The sequence below is a fragment of the Phascolarctos cinereus genome, unplaced genomic scaffold (assembly GCF_003287225.1).
Source record: "Phascolarctos cinereus isolate Bilbo 61053 unplaced genomic scaffold, phaCin_HiC Scaffold_5;HRSCAF=322, whole genome shotgun sequence".
NCBI classification, from domain to species: domain Eukaryota; kingdom Metazoa; phylum Chordata; class Mammalia; order Diprotodontia; family Phascolarctidae; genus Phascolarctos; species Phascolarctos cinereus.
In genome coordinates, this window is record NW_027555958.1 from 177,056,232 (window position 1) to 177,079,220 (window position 22,989).

Consider the following 22,989-nt stretch of genomic DNA (forward strand, 5'->3'; position numbering starts at 1 on the left):
TCCTCACCACTTCATTGCTTGACAATAGGACCTTTTCTGGCTTAGGTGAATGTTTGGCCAAGTAATTCATTGATATCCCAAGTTAGCTCTCTTCCCTAATTTGGCCACGGTCATACCAAAATGGCAGTTTTTGGAATTTGCTTTGAAGCCAGCTTTAGGTGAGGGATATTTCTAATACTGTTAGGGCTATTAGCTCTCTTAATCACCCTTCTTTGAAACACTCAAAAGATCATGGAGGGAAGATGAGTAGGAGAGAATGAATGAATGGATGAGTGAATGGAAACATTTATTTTATGCCTACTTATAGGAATGCTAATGTTAACTATTATCTTATTATAGTTTTTACTATTATTATTTATTACTATTACTATTACTATTACTATGTGCTAGGCACTGAGAAAACAAATACAAAGAAGAGATATTCCTGGCTTTTAAGGAGCTTACATTTTAATAAGGGGATATAATATATAATCCTATATATACTATATACTATATATAGTATACATATACCCTATATACATAGTATATAGGATAGTGGTGACCAGTGAAGAAAGATTTGTTGTGAGGAATCACAGGAATTGGGTGGGGAGCCAAAGGGCAGTCATATCATCATGATCTTTCAAGGAGAAAGGGTAGTTATAATTTGATGATTATTCCCAGAGCAAGTACAGTAAAGGAGAGGAAAGTAAAGTGGGCATATGTGCAGCAGTAGGGTGAATAGCAAGGTGCCTGAGAGGGGCTATGTTTTCATGGTGGTTATCTGGTTAGGATATGAAGCATGATCTGCGGCTAGAGAGAAATGGGTTACTTGACTTTTCACTTAATCACTCACGTCTCAGGAGACAGAAGGAGCATATCCAAGATTTATTTCCCTGTGGAAATATTCACAAGATGTTTCATACTACAGATAACTTACCCAGATTTCTTACATAGTTGAAAAACAACAACACAAAACAAAGCCAATTTAGGCTGAGCATGAAACAGCTCTTGGAGAGAGCAAAGGAAAGGCTGTCCTTGTCAGTGGCCAGGTGCTGGAGAGCATCCTTAGAAAAGATCTGACATCCCTGTACTGCAGATGATTGAAGATCCTGTTTGATCTGACCAGGGCATAGGAACTGAAACTAGTTGTTATTTTCTCTCCTTTTACTATCACCAGGGCAGCATTTGGAGCCCATAGATTAGAACTGGAAGGGACTTTAAAGGGCATCTACTCTATTGCCCTTGTTTTACAGATGAGGAAACTGAGGCCCAGACAATTGAAGTGATTTGCCTAAAGTGATAACTTCTTAATTGGCAAGGCTGGGATCTGAACCCAGCTCTTGTGAGTCCAAATCCAGCACTCCTTTGTACCATGCAAGTCCCTTTCTTAAAATCAGTTTTGCCAGTTATTTGGGGTCTTACCTTTGGAGAGGCCCATCACTGTGTTGTTTTAAATAACAAAACAGATGAATTGCAACGTGGTCTCAGAGGAAATGCCTCATCCTAAAAAAAAATTCCCGCTGCCAACTGTGGGATGATCGTTTCCACTCCAAAAGCCACACAGAAAGTGTTGGCTTTTCAAAAACATAAACAGTAGGAATGTGATAAACTGCCTCATCACACCCAATTCACTCTGACTTAAGAGAGAAAGCATTTTCTTAGGGGAGATGGCAAGGAGAAGGAGGCTCAGCTCCTGTCTTCTTGTTTTCCCAATACAGTTTACAATTGTTATTTTAAAATGAAGCTTCCCACTTGCCTTTTCTGTTTTCCCACCCAAAGTAGGTGCCTAAAGCTTCTGTAGGTTAAACACCTTTCCCAAGGTCACCCGAAGGGAGGGATCTAAAGCTGGAATCAGATCAGTGATAGGAAAGAAAGCACAGGATCCGAGGTGGAAAAGCCACCTTTAAACCCCCAGCTCTGTTCCTTACTATTCATGTGACATTAGCAAGACACCTTTCCCATGAAGAGTGCTGGATTTGAAGTCAAAGAAAGGAGCTGGGTTCCAACTCCACTGTTGCCACTAACTTGTGATCTTGAGCAAGAATTCCACTCTCTGGGCATCAGTTCCCTCATCTGTAAAATACATAGGCTGGGCTAGGTAACCTCTGAGGGCCCTTTCAACTTTAAATCTAGCATTCCATGAATCTTTCTGAGCCCTCAGTTTCCTTATTTGTAAAACTGAAGGGTTAGATTAGGTAACTGCTAAGGTCCCTTCCAGTAGTAAGTCTTGGTGACTTACCCCTGCCTCCAGGAGTATAGACCATATTACCACATTGTTTCTTAAAGGAAAAAAAAAAGATGACAGCTCCCTCTTTATTCTGTATCCATGTTACTGGGGCTAATGTCTCCTATTGTTGGTGCTGTGGCTTTCAGCCCTTACAAGATAGACAAACTTTGATTTGTATTCAATAACAAAGCTGAGCTGGCCTTGGTCTGGACTACACATACCTGTAGGAATGTATGCATTCCATTTGTGATATTGTCACAGCAGATGATCTCTGCAGAGACAGGCTGGGTGCGCACAGGCAAGAGCCAAGGCCACTGCTGCTGCTGTCGTCAAAAGCGTCTGAGCTATTCTCCTGAAGTCTGGTTGGTTTCATGTTTTCATGTTTAACGAAATGTCTCTCTAAGTATGGATCTATGTTGTCAAGTGGGAACTGACTCCTTGGGGCTGTGTGGTGAAAGGGAACAGTGGGTGGCTGGGTGGCCTCTTCTCTCCCTTTGCTTTATTCAGACCTTGAATACAAAGTCTTGGTGCAGATTCTGTATCATCAGAGACATAGAGAGCTCAAAGTTCACATAGCCCAACATCTTCATTTTATGCTCAGGAGAATCAGGAACCTCACTTGCTGAACTCTTTTGTACTATTCAATCCCTTTCTGAAAATAAGTTTTACCAGGACTCAAGGATGGTAAGTGGCAGAGTCAGGATTCAAACCCAGGTCCTATTTCCAGATCCAGCCCTCTTCCACTATCTGGTTTTCTGTTGTTCTCTCTTGCAGATTGCTTCATCCCCTAACGTTCCTCAGATGCTCTGTCCTGGATGCCTCATGGCATAGGGACTTCATTTTCACCAAAACTGCCCTACATCCCCACAATTGACCCCCAAAACGGACAAAAACTTAGTTCTCTTTTTCTATCTTCCCTTTGCGTGTATAGGGTAAAAACAAATGCTGGCTTACTAAAATGCAAACCTGACTCCTAATCTCTGTAATATGGACTGCTCCACAGAGGACTGGCTAAGGATGGAGGGCTGCCAGAAAACCCAAGGCCTTGGCATAAAGATTTGCCAGTTAAGAAACAGCCTCCTTGTTGGCTTCCTGTCTCCAATATTCTGTGGTAGATCAAGAAGTCAGACCATAACATTGTCCCCAAGAATGGCTCCACACCAATGGCTGAATTGCACTGCGCAGAAATAGTCTCTGTTCTGTGGTTTGGGAGCATGACTCACCCGGCTAATTTTCCTGTGCTGGCTCTTGGAGATGAACACCCCCTCTTGACTGCTAGGCAGCCCCCGGGGAGCTGAGGGCTGCTCACTCCCCGGAGTGATCAAGTTTACCTGATTTGCCCGAGAACATCTTGATGGCAAGTCAAACAAACGCTGTTCAGGCTGAAAATAACTCTGACAGCAAGGCATGCTAAGGACTCCTTTTCCAGATGGCACAGGAATTTCTAACCCTGCTGTACTTGGTTGTTCCCACCTATTTTCCTAAAAACCAAAGTTGTCAAGCTTCCCAGCTGCTTCTCACTTTTGATCCATCAAAGTCCTTGTTGAGTACCTGCTATGTGGTGGTCCCTGTAAGGTACATAGAATTATAGGAGCAGGGGGCTGGGAACGTGTCCTCAAGAGTTTGGATCCATCCCACTTTCAACTCTTGTCATAGCTCAGTCAGTCAATAAGCATGTATTAAGTGCCTACTATGTGCCAGACACCAGGCTAAGTGTTGGGGATACAAAAAAAGGCAAAAGATAAATATATACAAAGAAGTTGCATATTGTATAAAGGGGAAATAATTAACAGAGGGTAGGCATTAGATTTGAGAGAGATTGGGAAAGACTTCCTGTAGAAAATGGGATTTTAGCTGGGACTTCAAAGAAGGCAGGAGGTAGAGATGAAAAGGGAGAGAATTCTAGGTATGGAAGACAACCAGTGAAAATGCCCAGAGTGAGGAGTTGGAATGTCTTCCTTGAGGAGCCAAGGGGGCCAATGTCTCTTTATTGAAGAGTATATGGTGAGCAGTAAGATGTAAGAAGACTGAAAAAAGGGTGTGTGTGTGTGTGTGTGTGTGTGTGTGTGTGTGTATTTATGAAGGGTTTTGAATGCCAAACAGAGGATTTTGTATTTGATCCTGGAGGTGATAGGAAGCCATGGGAGTTTATTGAGTAGGGTGGGGACATGGTCAGTCCTGTGCTTTGGTGGCTGAATAGAGGCATTGGAGTAGAGAGAGACTTGAGGCAGGCAGACCCACCAGCAGGCTACTGCAATAGAATAAGCATGAGATGATGAGGACCTGGACCAGGGCAGTATCAAAGAGAAGAGGGCATATTTGAAAGATGTTATAAAGGAGAAATTGACAAGCTTAGGCCATAGTTTGGATATGGGTTGTATGAAAGATGGTGAGGAATCAAGGACAATTCTTAGATTTTTGAGCCTGGGGGACTGGGAGGATGGCGGTACCCTCCAGATTAATAGGGAAGTTAGGAAGAGGGAGGGTTTGGGGAAAAGATAATGAGTTCAGTTTTGGACATGTTAAGTTTAAGATGTCTAATGGGCATACAGTTTGAGATGTCTGAAAGGCAGTTGGAGATAGAAGACCAGAAGTCAGCAGAATAGTTAGGATTGGATAGGGATTTTTTGAAAATCATTAGCATAGATGATAATTAAATCTATGGGAGCTAATGAGATCACCAAGTGGGGTAGTACAGAGGGAGAAGAGGGCCCAGGATAGAGGCCTGTGGGCCTCTATGGTTAGAGGGCGTGACCTGGACAAGGATCCAGCAAAGGAGACTTAGAAAGAGTGGTCTGATAGGAGGGTAATCAGGAGTCCCAAAAACCTAGAGAGAAGACAGTATCAAGGGAAAGAGGGGATTAAACATGTCAGCAGCTGTAGAGAAGTCAAGAAAGATGAGGATTAAGAAAAGGCCCTTTGATTTGGCAACTAATGCTCTGTTGGTGGAACTGTGAACTGATCCAACTCTTTTGGAGAACAACCTGGAATTATGCCCAGAGGGCTGTAAAATTGTGTGTACCCTTTGACCCAGCAATACCACTGCTAGGTCCGTTTCCCAAAGTGATCAGGGAGAAAGGAAAAGAACTTTTTTGTTCTAAAATGATTCTAGCAGGGACAGCTAGGTGGTGAAGTGGACAGAGCACCAGCCCTGAAGTCAGGAGGACCTGAGTTCAGATCTGGCCTCAGACCAAACACTTGACACTTACTGTGTGACCCTGGGCAAGTCACTTAACTCCAATTGCCTAAAATAAATAAATAAATAAATAAACAAACAAACAAACAAATAAATAAATAAATAGTTTATAGCAGCTCCTTTTTTTGTGGTGGAAATTGAGGAGATCCCCATCAATCAGGGAATGGCTTAACAAGTTGTGGTATATGATTGTGATGGAATACTATTGTGCTATAAGAAATGTAGAGCAGGTTGATTTTAGAAAAATATGAGAAGATTTGCATAAAATAATGAAGAGTAAAACGAGCAGAACCAAGAAAATGTTGCATACAGTGACAACAGTATTGTTTGAAGAATAACTGTGAATGACTAAGTTATTCTGTGTATTATAAATACTCAAGTCAGCAGCAAGGGACTTAAGAAGGAAGATGCTATCTACCTCCAGAGAAAGAACTGATAAATAGAAATGTGCATAGTGTGGTTTTACATATATATACATACATACATACATATATCTATATTATACATCTGTGTTGAATAGTGGCCTTCTCTAGTGCTGGGTAGGGAGGGAGGGAGGGAGACAGTTCAGAACTTAAAATGTAAGAAAAGAAACCAAAAAACCCGTTTCCATCCATCATGTCACTCCTTCATGGTTTTCTATGATCCTTTGATTATGGAATCATGCTGAAAGAGACTAGCCACCCTCCTCATTTTACAGAGAAAGAAACCTGGACCTAGAGAGGTTGTGACTTTTCCCAAGGCCATATAGGTAATGGGTAGAAGGTAGTAGAGTTAATGAGCAGCTAAGTGGTGTAGAGGATAGAATGCTGGGCCTGGAGCTGGGAAGATCTGAATTCAAGTCCAGGCTCAGACACTTACTAGTTGTGTGACCCTGGGCAAGTCTACTTTGCCAAGAAAACACCAAATGGGGTCATGAAAAGTCAGACATGACTGAAATGACCAAATAACAGTAGATAGAGCCAATGTTCAAATCCACTTCTTCTGACTCACATCCAGTACTCCTTTCTCTGCACCACACTGAAATTCAAAGCTTCCTGGAACATACAGAGGTAGAAATAGAGATGATTTTTTTTTCCATGACTTTGGGGGGGAAGAAAGCCCTCTCAGTCAGTATTTGGGCTAGGAAGGGTTAGGTAGGTGGCAAAGTGGACAAAGTAGTGGACCTGGAGTCAGGAGGAATAGATTTCAAATCCTACCTCAGACATTTACTGCCTGAGTGATGCTGGACAAATCACGTAACCGCTCTCAGCCTCAGTTTCCTCATCTGTAAAATGGAGTAACAATGGCACCTTCCTCACAGGGTTGTGAGGATCAAGTGAGATAACATGTGAAGCACTTGGCATACTTTAATGTGCTTTATAAATCCTACATGTTAAACTTAATTATTATTAGTATCATCATTACTATAATTATTGGATGTCTTTGTGTGCAGCTAAGGGAGGATGAGCCCTTTCTATCCCTGTGACTGAAGAGATTTACATGTAACAAATCCTTTTGCTTGTCTTGGTCACCTGTGCTGTCCTTGGAGAGCTGGCTCATGCCTCCCCACCAAGGGGAGTATGCAGGCTGAGGAGCCCCTAAGGAAATGGGCATCACCTTGATATCTTGCATTGTTTTCATATACATTGGAGATTTTCTTGGTGGGCAAGGATGACAGTCCTCTCTTTACTTCTTTCTTCCTTTCCCTCTCCGCCTCCTAAGTCCCATGGTGTAACCCTGTCTGGGTATGCTCTTTTCCTTAGCAGCCTGGTGCTGATGGTCGGAAATGTCCTGTCTAAGCTGATGCCGAGTGGTGGCAGGCCTTGCTCAGGCTAATACAATGTGAAAGAGCAATGAAACCCTCAGCTGTCAGGTCGGGATATGAATTTAAATCAAACCTCATTTAGCTGGGTGCTTCCTTTTGATTTATTGGCAGATGCCTCTTACTGTTTGAGCCTTGTTAAATTGCTAGCAAACACTTCACTGACCAGCTGTTCCTATTAAGCCCAAAGAGCACCACAGAGTAGGGTCAATCCTCTTGCATTTTTGATGGCTCTTATATGTCATCCCTGTGGAGTTTCTGCAGTGGGGGTATTATGCCTATGGCCCTGGGAGATGGCTGGTTAATGTGAATAAGGGATTCTTCTGCCTTGGTTGTGGGTGGGGAATGGGAAGGAGAGGAGGGAGGCTCTTGGGATCACGGCCCCTGTTCCCTATGCTTCATGCTGGTTTGTTTCTAAGCCCTATTGTGGGGGAGAAGGGGAGCTCACTTCTCAGTTCTCAGGTTCATCTCAAGTTACAAACAAAAGCTAGAACTAGGGTAGGGGAATCAGAGCTCTGCCTCATGGAGCTGACTTTAGAGGGTACCAATTTTAGAAATAGCACTTTTATAGCACAGATAACACTTGCTTCAGTAGTGATGAAAACAGCAAAGCTTAGCGTCTAGATAGTAAAAATAATTATTTAAAGTAGGAAGCTACCAGATGATAGGCTGGGGAAAGCTTGGCCTTTCTCAGCTCCCTTCTACCTCAACTGAGGTCATGCTTTTTGTAAGCCTGTAGTACTTAAGTTGTGGTACTAGCCCCAGACACAAAAATTCCCAGTTACCTCTCTGGGTAGAAAGTACTTTCTTGCCGCAGAGCTGTTTATTTATTTATTTTTTAAAATAATGTTTTATTTTTTCCCAACTTAATGTAAAGACAATTTTTAACATTTGTTTTTTAAAAGTTGAGTTCCAAATTCTCCCCTTCCTCCTCTTCTCCCTTCTTCCTGAGACATTAACCAACTTGATATAGGTTATACATGTGCAATCATGCAAAACATATTTCCATATTAGTCATGTTGTAAAAGAAAACACAGGCCAAAAAAAAAACCATGAAAAAAGATAAAGAAAGTGAAAAATAGTATGCTTCAATCTGGATAGCATTTTTCATCATGAGGACTTTGGAATTGTCTCGGATCATTATATCAGAGCTATATATTTATGTAGTCACTCAATCAAAAAGCAAACAATTAAGCTTCATACACTTACTATGTGCCTGGCACTGTGCTAAACGCTAGGGATATTAGGACAAAAGCAAAACAATTCCTGCCCTCAAGAAGCTTACATTCTGCGTACTGATACCTGTGGGCCAAATATTTTACTTCACATGATCAGACAGCAAGTTAAAGGCGGGTTTAAGGATGAGACCAGATACAGGTGCACCAGATGTCATGCAACTGATATATTCTCTTAAAAGTTGTTGCTGTAAATTGAATCACATTTAAATACACTGGGAGAATTTACTGTATAAAAAATCCTACAAGGAATCATTTTGTAAAATGGAAAACTTTTGGTGACAGATAATCACTCTCTGGGTTTATCTTAAGTAAATTGGAATATTTGTATATTAGTTTTTCTTAAAGCAGGACACAAATGTATCTTGATCTGTTCTAGACCCTAAACTTCTTTGCCCCAGATACCCTTGGCATGAGGTGAAATCTAGTTTTTCTTTTGTCTCTTGATCTAATTTTACCTCCCTCTTGTTCCAAATAGCAAATGGCTCATCTTCAGGGCCCTCCCCTTTTTCCTTCACCTTTTCTGTCACCTCATCAAATAGCTGCTAGTACCTGCCTTTTCTTTCTCAGAATATCCCCTCCAGTGGCCTTTTTACTCCCCAATTTCCAGTCTTCCTTCCTATACTCACTTAACTTCCATTTGCCTCTGTAAAATGGGGATAATAATAGCATCTACCTTGCAGGGTCATTGTGAGGGTCAAATGAGATAATATTTACAAAGCACTTAGCACAATGCCTGGCACATAGTAAATGCTGTACAAATCTTGACTATTATTTTCATTTTTATTATTATTACCTCTCTTTCTGAATGAAGTCTGCCTTTAGCCTGTCTGACCCTGAGAATCTTAGTGGATTCTCACATATCCTATTTTAGAGAGCATATCCCCATAAAAAGGCTCTTGGTCTCAAGGTCTCCTAATAGTAAACCCTATACTAGTTTCTAGAGTATTCTTCCCCTTTCTTTCCTGCCCCTTCCCCCATTTCATTACCAGTGCCTTTTTTGTTGATACCTATATTTCTATTAGCCTTTTCAGATTCATCGATACCTTGGGTGGTTATAGGTTCTCAGGATTTTGATACTGCCCCTTAGGTTGTTGTTGTTATTCAATCATGCCCAACTCTTTGTGACCCTATTTGGGGTTTTCTTGGCCAAGATACTAGAGTGGTTTGTTATTTCCTCTTCTAGCTCATTTTACAGATGTGGAAACTGAGGCAAACAGGAGTAAGTAATTTGCCCAGGGTTACACAGCTAGTGAGTGTCTGAGGCCAGATTTGAACTCAGAGAGATGAATCTTCCTTGACTCCAGGCCCTGCACTCTATCTACTATGCCACCTGCCTGCCTCAGCGCCCAGGTAGGGGCCTCCCTAGTACCCCTGAGCTTATCATGGCAAAAAGGTAAATGAGCTTTGGGCTCTCTTTTTTTTTTTTCCATATCCACAAGTCATTTAACAGGAAAAGGTCTTAGAAACTTGCAGTTAGGATTTGGGATGACTTCATTTTTCAGTTATTTTCTTTCAGTTATTCAGTTCTTGAAACAAATACCAAAACTATAAAATGTTCACCATAGAGACTTTTTCCCATCTCTTTTAAAACTGCCTAAAGTTGAGGATGAGAAGCTGAAGGGTAGAGGGAGGGCCAGAGTACTCATAGATTCAGGGATGGAAGATGTGAAAATATAAATGAAGAGGCAGAGGGAGTGTGGACAGAAGATAATACAAAAATGGCACCAGGAAGAAGAGTGGGTGAGGAATTTCAGGGAAGAGAGGCCTGAAAAAAAATAGGAATAAGAATAGAATGAAGACAGAGCTTAACTCCATCCATTAATTCAATAAATATTTATTGGACAGAAAAGGTTTCAAATTCTATACTAAAAAAAGAAAAACAGTCTGGCAGAGTGCCTTTAGCTGACAACATGGTATCAGAGATAGAGCTTTTGAGACTTTATTGGCTGAGTAGAAGATGCCTGAGAAAGCTTTGTCAAGAGATCCTGAGGATGGGGAAAGGAAGTCCTTAGTTTCATAGGAATAGAAATTAATGTGATGGTGTCTTGCAATGGGGTGTGTGTGTGTGTGTGTGTGTGTGTGTGTGTGTTGGTGGAGACACTGAGTGGATGGGAAGGACAGACGGGGTGGCCAGGGAGCATGCTCAGCTTTCCCCACCTGTCTTCATATGTCATTTACTACAGGATCACAGAACTGGAGAGCCAAGGAAGAGTCATAAGGCACTGGGGTGGGACGGTGGGAAGGGGAAGAAGGAAAGGGACCAGTAATTAGCAGGGAGAGAAAATGGATCAAATTCCTATAGAAAACTGTGCTAAAAAGAAGATGAGAGCCCTTGAAGACTGGACTCCTTTCCCTCCTCCCCGTTAAGAAGACCTTCATCTGTAGTACATGACAATGGCCAAAAACTTCTGTGTTCCTTGTCGACCTGGCATCAGAACTGGATTCCAAAGGGAAGGAAGGGAGGAGGAAAATTTCCACACTCCCCCATAAGACAAAGGAATTTTGGAATCATGCCCTTATCTTTAAGGTTTGTTGAAGAATAACAATACAGCAATAATGCTGCTGCTGCTGCTGCTGCTAACTAACATTTATATGGCACTTAATGGTTTGCAAAGAGTTTTACATATTTTATCTCATTTGATCTTCACTATAACACTGTGAAGTAGATGTTTTTATCCCCATTTTTACCGATGAGGAAACTGAGATGATAAAGGTTAAGTGATTGTCTACTATCACCCGGATAGTAAATGTCTGAGTCAATATTTAAACTCAAATATTCCTGACTGCAAGGCCAGCACTCTTACCAATAGTACCACCTTGTTGAATCAAATTCAAGCTGAACATCTGGGGAGGTTGCCAACTGCAGGGTGTCTTTTTTTTCCTCCTAGTAAGAAAGGAAATGATATGTTAAAAACTCAAAAATGGAAAATACTGTGAAAAGTCATGGAGTCTAGCCTCCACCTCAACAAAGGATCATTCATTCACTGTCTCATTCCAAAGCTTTTCCTCTCCTCAGGTCAACTGCAGAGTGACTGCCCTGGGATGCAAGTATGAAGAACCAGAGAAGCCAAGATGGGTGTTTTGTTTTCACTGACCGGAAAATAAAAATTAAATCTTTGTTCATTTTTTGAGCTTTGTGAATTCTGTCATGCTTTGTAAGTAGAAGTAGAGATAATATGCAAGATGGCATCAGATAAAGGAAATTCCAAATGATCTGAGTTGGGATAGTGATCCAGAAATGTCCCTCAGAATATACCTAGGTGCTTTGTGTCAGGAGAAAACCTCTGGCACAAAGTTATATTCTTGAAAGAAAACAGCCATTTGATGTCCTCCTTTTTTTACCCTCCCCCTCCATCCCAATGCTGCATAGGGACTAGGAATCTGACAGCAGTGTTTAAATTAAATGTCAACCCTTCTCTGGGGTTGAAGGCAGTTAGGTAGTATAGAACATAGTGTTTGTTGGATTTGGAGTTAGGAAGACCAGACTTTGAATCCTGTCTCAGACATTTACTAGCTGTGTGATCCTAGGCAAAGTAATTTAACCAGTCTCAGTCTTGTTTTCCCCATCTATAAAATGGGCATAGTAATAAGGTTGTCGAAGGGACTGAATGAGATGACACATATGAAGCATTTAGCAAATCTTAAAATGATTCATAAAAATGAATTGCACCAAGTGCTATGATTATTGTTACAACTAGATGATTGACCACCATGTGATGAATCTTTTGGCCATGGTGAATCATGACACAGCTTACTAACCAGAGGATGCTATTGCATTTACATTATATTCAGGGAGAGAATAAAATGCATTTGATTGACCAGTGATTTTTGAAAGATGGAGGAAACATGAGCACCAATAAAATCACAGATTACATCTGGCACTGTAAAACATGATGCCAATAAATACGTTGGTGCCAATGGTGTAACTCAAAGCTAGCCTATTTCTTCTTGTGAAAATTGCTATGTCAATGGCTCCAGGATAACTTGGGGGACATATGGAGTGTCGTGGGGGAAAGTAGAAAGTATTAGAGGAACTGGTCATAATTTTCTCCAAGAGATTTAGTTGAGACAGTCAGGAAAATAGACATTCCAGAGTGAAAGACCAAATATTATAACTAGCAGTAAAGTGAGTAAATTTCTTCTGTTGGAGAAGTTTAACAGATAGGCTTAAACAGTTATCTGTTTTGACTAGCCTGGAAGTTCTTTTGTTTATATCACAAATATTTATTAAGCATCGAATGCCTATAGAAAACTGTGCTAAGCATAGGGGGAGAAACAAAGTTTAGCTAAGGCATGATCTCTATAAGATACACACGTGAATAATTAATTCTTTTCTTTTTCATTTGTTTTATTTTTAATTCATGGAATAAAGCAAGCATTTTCATAATCAAATCTGAAATCCACACCTCCTCAGTAACCCCTACCTCTTGGGCCCTCCCTGATCTGAATGGAAAAGGTGGAGGATGGACATTGGAGAGCTCCCTCCAGATCCTTTTTTAATGAGGGGGCCCGGGACAGACACTTCATAATTTTCTACCTGGCTGTAAGACTTCTTTCATATCCCCTCACAGACTACCCCTTCAATTAATTTTTATGGAGATGACAGTTGAAGGATTGACTCTTGGTTATCATTTCTCCCATTAGATTGTAAGCTCCTTGAAGGCAGGGACTATCTTTTGCCTTGCTTTGTATGCTCAGCATTTAGCACTTTGACTGGCAGAAAGTAGTAAATGTTTATTGACTGACCCAACTTCAAAAGACCTTAGAAGCCATTTAATAATAATACCAGCTAGCTAGCATTTATATAACACTTTAAGCAGAAGTGCTGTATATATGTTATCTCATTTGATCCTCACAACAGCCATTCTAGTCCAATTCCCTCATTTTACAAATGGGGAAACTGAGGCCCAAGGAGGCCAAATGACCTGCCCATAGTCACAGAGAGAGAGTGAACATTAGAGGTAGGCTTTGAACACAGATGCTGTGACTCTAAAGCCAGGTAGATTGTGATAGAGTCATAAAACAAAATTCTGGGTGAGGTCAGAGGATGAAAATTTTTATTTAGGGAGCTAGGACAGGTAAGACTTCAAAGAGGAGATGACATTTTCATTGGCCTTTAAAGGAGGGAGTAGGAATTCAACAAGAAATGTATGAAGGAATATGTTTATAGGTAGAGAGGGACCTGGCAAAAAGGGAGAGATTAAAAATGCATGGGAAGAGGCTGGCTCTTCAGGCAAATGTCTGGAGGGAGGGAGAAAGGATGGGATAGAGGGAACAGGTAAAGAGACTGGTTATAGTAAAAGTAAAAGAAAGAATAAAGGCATCTCTTCTTCTGTAACTAGAGGGGAAGAGGAGAGAGTTACAAATGATGCTAAGAAGGTTTGCTGAATGGAAGAGGGGAGCTGGCAGAGCTCTCATTGTATTATGGTCTTTTTGGTGGAGTAGGGGACTTGGTACTTGGGGACTTGAGGAGAGGAAAATCTTTGGAATGAGCCAGGGAATGATCAAGTCCTTTCTTGAGGTGGGGACAAGACTCCATGACTTTTCACAGTATCTTCCATTTTTGAATTTCTAACATTTTATTTCCTTTCTTACTAGAAAGAAAAAAATCCATCTACTCATTGTAATGTTGGCAAGGAACTGTATTCTGGAACCACCCTAATGCACCCTACCCCTACTGTAGATTAAAAAAAATTAACATTGGTATTGTCAAGGCTTTGTCACAGAAATCTCTTTAGAAAGAGATATTACAAGAACAAGATGAATTATTTATTCTTCATCGTCAAAAGATTTCAGAACATGACTTGAAAGTTACATTTATGGCAGTGAGACATCAGGCTTGATTCCCAGCCCTGTCAGCCCTCATTAGGGTTCAAATCTGTTCCTCCCGCACTGTTTAAATAGCCAAATTAGCTGCTTGAAATTAAACCTACATGGCAGAGTAAAGAAAGTGCAGGTCTTAGAAGTAGTGACACAGATCTTTTTGCCACTCCTGGTGCCCTCCCTGGAGATGACAGTTGAAGGATTGACTCTTGGTTATAATTTCTTGTAAAGTATTTTTTTTAAAAACCTTAGTTATTACCTCACTTGAATGAAAGATTGGTTGAGGGTGACTTTTGCTAGAACTTAAAGCTTTCCCATGCCTCTCTGTGTCAAGGAGAGGTCAAAGGAAGACTGGTCTTCTGAGCAAAGTGAAGGCCAGGCCCAGGCCAGTGACATAAACTTTGGCCCATCATTCTGTCAAGCCCTAGGAAACCTTCCCATCCTACTGTCTGCGTATGTTTTTTTTCCAAATTCTCTGAGGTTGCACCCATAGATCAAGGTTGTGAACTTTTAGCTGACATCCTAAATAGATACACTTATTATTGGAAACATTACATGGTTCAAATCAGGCCCTAAATGTCGTCTGTTGACGTTTATGTTCTAATGCAATTTATAATTCTTCATAGAAAGGTTAACACTTAATTAAAGTACTGCTGGAAATTGCTTTTTTGATAAACCTGAGCTCTGTGCTTGCATTTGCTTGGAGTGGGGAGAAAATAATCTTGCATAATCTGTAGCTTTCTCATTAAGAAGGGGAAGCTAGAATCTGGCCAAGATGAAAAGAAAGGCACAAGGGAGACAGAGAGAGAGAGAGAGAGAGAGAGAGAGAGAGAGAGAGAGAGAGAGAGAGAGAGAGAGAGAGAGCATTTGGACTACCCTTATCTAAATACAGTCCACTTTGGAATATAGGTCACACCTCTAAAATGTCTTCGTCCAATAACATCCCTTATTGCAATGGATTTTTGGAAGGCAGTTGTAAGATTTCTTTCCTTGCATTACTTTAAAAAAACAGGATAGCTATCTCATCTGTATGGGGCACTACTTAAAAAGCTCTGTGGTTCTTGCCTTTTATAACCTTACAGGGAAAGAGATTTATCTTTTTCTGGAAGGGTTGATAACCACCCAGTAATGATTAGCACTTTCCCAAAATGAAAGGTCTTGTCCTGAGAGGTGGTAGAACCTCTCCTAGGAGGTCTTCTAGCAGAGACTTGATGGTGACTTGTTGGGTTATGTCATAGCTCCTTTTTGTGTATGGGTTGGATGAGATAGCTGGGGAGGTCCCTTTCAACTCTTAAATTCTGAAATTCTGTTTTAGAGAATTGTTTGGAACACTGAAAGTTTAAGTGATTTGTCTAAGATCACACAGCTAGTATGAGTCTAAGACAAAACTATAATTTGAGTTTTCCTGACTCCAAACCCAATTCCTCTATGTCCTATCCTCTCCCAAAGTAGGCGATACTGCCCCCTGGGGGCTCTGGAACGATCGGGGGAGGGGTGTGGTAGTAGGTTTGGGTGCAGTTGAAGAGCGTTGAATAAAAATAAGGGGATGGTGGAAGCACAAGGAAAAAAGAAAAAATACGAAAATAACGATTCATACATGTTTCATATGTTGTGAAACAGAGTTAAAATCATGGTGATTACATTATTTTCCAAATAAACAGACAAAATGCAAGTTAAAACGGATCAGTGGTTAAGTCTACTGATAGGTCTCAAGCAAATGTTGGCAGGTGTAACTCCTTGTCGGGGAGTCCAGCGTGCGTCCACAGGAATATGTGCGTGTAATGACTTGTTTACAATACAGTACTATATGGTTACATGACAATATTATGCCACCAAAATTTCAATGCAGGAAAACACCCCACAAATTTACAATAAATTATTAAATTTAAGATGTGTCATTTAAAAATATTTTATGTTTTTTTGGAATGATGCAATTTAAAAAACCATTAAAGGGTTAAAAAAAGTAGATTTTTATGGGGGCACTGAGTAATTTTTTTAAAAGGTGCAGTAGGCTAAAGAAGTATGGGAACCTCTGTCCTATATGATATTACCTTTAATAGCACTAATATTATTACATTAACCAGATCCAAGAAAACCTGATTCTCACTATACAATATGAATGAACTAAAACAGAAGAGCTTTGGGGAAAGGTGTCTACTTCTCCTTGGAGATGACATAGCTGAGGGCTGGATTGATGAATTCAATGTACATATATAGTATGATAAAATCCTATATAACTGGAGCTGAAAGGAGCCTCAGAAGCTATCCCCACCAGTGTTACAGGTAGGAGAACTGAGGCCCAGGGAAGTTACATTAATTGACTCATTTAATAAAGAGACAGTATAATGAGGACAGCAACCAGTTTTCCAACTGAAGATATGACAAGAGAAAAAGAGTTTAAATTCAATAAGAGGAATTTGGATTATACGTTGGGAAGAATTTTCTAGGAGAAGTGGAATGGGTTAAATTGTTTTTCAGTGGCTTTTCAGTCATGCCCAACTTTTCATGACCCCATTTGAGGTTTTCTTGGCAAAAATACTGGAGTGGTTTGCCATTTTCTTTTCTAGCTCATTTGACAGATAAGGAAACTGAGGCAAACAAGGTTAAGTGACTTACCCAGGGTCATACAGCTAGTAAGTGTCTGAGGCCAGATTTGAATCGAGGAAGGTGAGTCTTCTTTACCCCAGGCTTGGCATTCTATCCACTGTGCCACCTAGCTGCCCCTAATAGGTTAAGAGGGAGTGTCAAATAGTGGCTTGGAATCAGAAGATATGGATTCCTATTTTGCCTCTGTTGCTTACTAAGATCACACTTACCTTGTGTGATCTTAGCAAGTAATTTGATTTCTGTGTGCCTCCTGTGACTTCCTGGAATTTATCTACTAAATCACAAATAGTTGATGGAGAGAGTTCCCACACAGATCCTGATGGTTCCCATCTCTCTTCATCAGATAAAATCCCATATTGGAAAACGTTTTTGGAAGGAGGTTGTAAGATTTCTCTCTTTGGATTATTTCAATAAACAAGATAGCTATATCTTATGTGTATGGGGTCCTACTTAAAAAGACCACTCAACCACATGATTTTTGCCTTTTATAGCCTTATAGGGAAAGAAATTTGTCTTTTGTCACTAGAAGAGTTGATAATTTCCCAGAATTGACTAAAAGAGTTTTTAGTAGACTCTAGTGTCATCCAAGATGAAAGACTTAAAAGAAACAACAGAATAAGGACATAGAAGGTGAAGTAATAGCTTGCTTTGTAATCAAGGATCTACATTTTTCTTTTCTCTTTTTTTCTTCTCTTTTCTGTTCTGTTCTCTTCTTCTTCTTCTTCTTTTTGAGTCTCCCTTAGACACTATTTGAACATAGAGTTTAATAGGATAAAGACCTTCCCACTCCTTTTTCTTCTCTTTATTTCACGTTGAGCTGTGGGGTGATGGGATGAGAAAGGCTGGATAGCTTTCACTGTCTCATTGACCTCAGGAAAGGCAGAGAAAAGCAGCAACAGCAGGACACTAGACAAAGGTCTTCAACTGGGCAAGCATCTGCAAAAATAGCTGGAAATTCTAGCAGAACAGATTTGGATTCCTTGGTTAATTGGTTTGGAACTGCTTATCAAACCAATTTTGTGAGGAAAAGGTTACCAGCTTTAACTACTTAATCTCTATATGTTCACCTGGTAGGAGATTGAATTTGTGATTTCTTTGATACAGAGAACTCTTAGGGAAACTTCTGCTGCCAATGCAAATGAGCACCTTCTCTCCAACTTTAGTCTTAGAGAATTGCTTAGAGCCCTGAGAAGTGACTTGCCTAGGGTCATGCAGCCAGTGTGTTTAGAAGTAGGACTAAAACTTAGGTCTCCCTGGTTCTGAGACCATTTCTCTATTCTTTTTGCCTCACTATTTTGTATGGTGAAGTGTTTATAAGTCATGTTATCACCTGACCTCTATAGCATTTGTATGTATCACAGCTAAAGAGGGTATTGAAGGGAGAGTTTGAGGATCTTCCAGAGAGTTGACCTGAAAAGATTTGGTCTAGAACAGGGGTCCTTATCTTTTTTTGAGTCATGGACTCCTTTAGCAGTCTGGTGACTTATAAGAACAACATTTTAAAATACACAAAATATATAGGCTTACAAAGGAAAAGAAAAATATTGAAGTCTTTTTAAAAAATTTGTGATGTGGTAATATAGCTATTGTTGAGTCTATACTATAACAAAAATTACTAAAGTAATTTTGAAATAGTGATGAGCATAAATGATATTGCAAGATATTTGCAACGACTATAATGTGAAAATATCTATGATTTCAATTGGTGACAAAATTACAGGTCCTGTCAACAATACTATGGTAGATGACCCCTTTGGGATCTGGCAAAGCTTAATAATACAGTACTGTGGTTTGTTGCCTTCATTTGTAATGGAAGGAAATGTTAAATTTCATTTAGAGGTTAAATGAAAATGTAATTCCCGCCCCCCCCCCATATACAAGTTCATGAACCTCTTGAAATATATCACTAGGCAGATTAAGAACTCTCGGTCTGCCTCCAGTCATTTTTCAGTCATGTCTGATTTCTTGTGTCCCCATTTGGGGTTTTCTTGGCAAGGATACAGGAGTGGTTTGCCATTTCCTACTTCAGCTCATTTGACAGATGAGGAATTGAGACAAACAGGGTTAAGTGACTTGCCCAGGGTCACACAGCTAGTAAGTGTGTAAGGCCAGATTTGAACTCAGGAACATGAGTCTTCCTGACTCCAGGCCTGGTGCTCTATTCACTTCCATCTAGGTGGCCTTAAATACTCTTGGTCTAGAAACTCTCAAAATGTAGGAGATAAACATTTTAATCAAAATGTGTGTGTGTGTGTGTGTGTGTGTGTGTGTGCGTATGTGTGCTTAAAGCACGTCATATTGGTGCAGGGATTAATTCCATCTCAGAAACTATGCTGTGTGAAAAGGTCTAAATCATAGTGGATTGGAGAAGTAAATGTAACCAACTGTCACCCACAGCCACTGTCATCTGTGATAGCATCTTATGGTTCACTGACGATTCCCTGTGATCACTGATACTGGGCTGATGCTATTACTGCAGCTGGATGATTACAAATCTGGCGTGACTGGCTTTTGCATGTTGATTATTACTCCTCTCCAACAACAGAATCGGAGAGTTAATAAGCCTGTCTGACACATGTTCCCTATTACTAAGCGATTCAAAGAATTTAGAATGAATCTGGAGAGCTAGTCTTGAGCCTTGGCCCAGCTTTTGGAGTGGACATGATTAGAAAGTCAGAAATCCATCGGAGCAGCAACTGACCAGGGAAGGCTTGAGGCTGGACAGGGAAGAAGCTGGTGACCTTTGTCACGGTCTTCTACTTAACAGAATACTGTCTTGTTTGGAGCTCATTTGCCTTGGCAAAGGACACTTAAAGTCTGAGGACAAGCTGAGCTTACAAGGGCATACCTTATCCTCACACCATCTCAAAAACGTGCCACATATGGATAGAACGTTGGGAAATGGGGTGCTTGAAGTCTGGGGATGGGAGTTCCCAATTAAACTTAGAGGGAATCTTCTAGATCTTTGGATTGAGTAGAGTACAGGGGTAGAGGTTAACTAATTTAGCCTTTTAGAAAAAGCAGCTCTTATGTGAAATGCCAATTTTGGCAAGTGAACGAGGAACAGATAAATATACTCAACGTTTTCCGTCACATTCTCTATTATTAGAAAGGAGCACATTTCCTTTTGGGGGTGAACATTAGGGACGAAAATAAGGCTCTTCAGATTACCACCCCCTTGATTAGCTCTGTCAAAGCAAATGTGTTTGCCTCTAGAGGGACTGACAAGTACCTTTTCCCACATACAAATGTGATATATTAGGGTCCTGCTCACTTTGGGTAGAAAAGGGGGCTCTTAGGGCCTGGCAAAGCAATGCATTAGCTCAATCATCAGTTTTTTCCCTTTTTTCAGTGAGAATTCAGGTCACAGGCCTTTAGGAGCCAAAGGTGGGGAAAAGCTATCCATTATTTTGGCACCACCTGAAAGCTGTGTGTTAGCATGTGGGCTCAGCCTCACTGTCTATGTATGAGCAGACTTCTCTCTAATGACCAATGATTTTGCCAAAGCCTATTTTCCCATTCAGCAGGTAGGTATTGTATCTTTCAGAGGGTTTTGCTTTCATTTGGAACCAATGAAAAGACTGCAAAAATCAAGGCATTCCCTAATAGCGCTATGTCCTCAAAATCCTTTCAATCATTTCTGCCTCTTCCAACCTCACAGAAGCCTGGAAACTTGTATTCTGAGAAGTCATAAGACCAAAAGAATTTTCCAGAACCTTCAGGATCTGCATTTGAAAGGACACCTGGCCAATGTATCTGCCCAGCAATTGCCAAGCTCCCAGAACAAGGGAATGGGCTGCTATTATTTGGATATGAAGAGTCCTAAAGCAGAACCGTTTTGCACCATTGTGATAGCTTTACAATCCCCTGGTCTCATTTCCTCTGTGCATTTGTTTGTTTCTATTACTCCTGTAAGACTGTGGGATACAGAAAAGGAAAACTAAGGAAAAGGATTTTGGCTTGACACATCAGAAGAAGCAATAAGTTCCTCAAAAAGTAGCTCTTGAAAGGCTTCATATCTGGAGGCTATGGAGACTGGTTGTACTCTTTGCCCCCAGGTTATCTTGCTTTCTTCCTCAAGGAGTTTAGGACTTGGCTTACAAAGTCTTCCTTTCTTCGGCAAACTCTTGCCCTTAAGCTTTTGTTGTTATAGCTGAGTTATCAGCAGTGCCTGACTCTTTGTAACCCCATTTGAGTTTTTCTTGGAAAAGATACTGGAGTGTTTTTCCATTTTCTTTTCCAGCTCATTTTACAAATGAAGAAACAGAGGCAAATGGGGTTAAGTGACTTGCCCAGGGCCACACAGCTAGTAAGCATCTGAGGCCAGATTTGAACTCATGATGATGAGTTTTCCTGATTCCAAGCCTAATGTTCTATCCACTGCACCACCTAATTGCCCAAGCTCGTACGCTAAGGGACATCAACACACAATGACATTGCCTCAAACATACTTGCCTCCCAGTTCATTAATCTACATCTTCACTCCACTTCTCCTCTTGGTATCATAGTATCACAGAGAAGTCTCCAACTCCCTCATTTTACAGATGAGGAAAATTGAGACACAGAGAGGTTAAACAATTTGTCCAGGGAAATACAGCTGGTTAGTGCCTTAGGATTTGAATCTAAGCCTTCCTTACAACAAGCCAGTGCCCTATCCACTAAGCCACACTGCCTCTCTCACGCAGAAATGATCACACAGTTTTTCTCACCACCATCCATGAGCAGATTCTGTGATCAAGTGGATTCCAACTCTTGTGATCAAGCACTTTGTAATATCTTACAATTAATAGCTACCATTTATATAGTGATTTAAAGGCTGCAAAACATTTTACAAATTTCTCATTTAATCTTCACAGCAACCCTGAAAGGTAGGTGCTAATATTATTCCCATTTTAAAGATGAGGAAATTGAGGATGAAAGGTAAAGCAGCTTAACTAGTTAGTGTCTGAGATGTTCCAGCTCAAGTCTTTCTGACTCCGAGCTCCACCACTTTATCCACTAAGGCACAGCCTCTTTTCCTTCTTTCTCTTCTGTTGCCTCCTTCTTCCTTTATCCCTCAATACTCTCTCAGTCTATCACCCTCGATTTAATCTTACTTTATTCCTTACCTTATCTTGACTTTATAGCTAACCAGTTCACCTTTAACTGCTCTTTACTCTCAAAACATTGTCCCCATCTTATTGCCACTCATCCCTTGCCAAACCTCAACCCTGGATTACTTTCATAATCTGCCTTCTTTGTGGTGACTCACATACTGCTCAACAGCGCGGGAAATTTCAAACCATCAATCAACAAGTATTTACTGAGCACCTACTTTGTGCCGGGCACCTTAAGCCCTGGGGATACAAAGAAAGACACAAAATAGTCCTGGCCTTCAAGAAGCTTACATTCTAGTGAAAGAGACAGCACTCGATACATGTAAGGCATATACAGAGTAGAGGTAGAGGGTAGCCTCAGAGGGGAAGGCATAGACTGATTGGCTAATGCAGATTAATGATGTATAATCTCAACTAGCCCATCCCTACAGAAAGGCTATCTTTCTGCTCTTCCCTAATTGCTTCTCTGTTGTGCTCCTCATAGCAGTTACTTCAATCCTTTTTGTCTCTGCTCAAACTTCTCACACTGTATTCTCCCCTCCAAGAGACTACCTTACTTCACATTTTATGAGGAAAGAGGCTTTTTGCTATGTTCTCTCTCTGCTCTATTTTAAATCATACCCGTTCTCTTCCTTTGCTCCACTCTCTTATGAAGAGGTGTCTTGTCTCCTCACCAAGGTTGCTCCCTCTACATTTGCCCTTGATCCCATTCCCCTGTATCTCCTCTGGCATCTTGCCCTTCCTGTCTCCATCCTACCCTCTCTCGCTTTTCTCCAATTCTTCATTTCTATCAATTATCTCCTTGTCTCCCCATAAACATGCCCAGCTTTCTCCCTTTCTCTCTTTAAAACTTTCTCTCTTAAAAAAACTTCTCTTTACCCTACTATTTTATCAAGTTATTATCCTTTATCTTTCTTCCATTTCACAGCAAACTCCCAGAAAAAGTTGTCTACACTCACTCTACTTCCCCTCTTCTTACATACTTTTCAACCTCTTGAGGTCTAGCTTCTATCCTTTTTTTC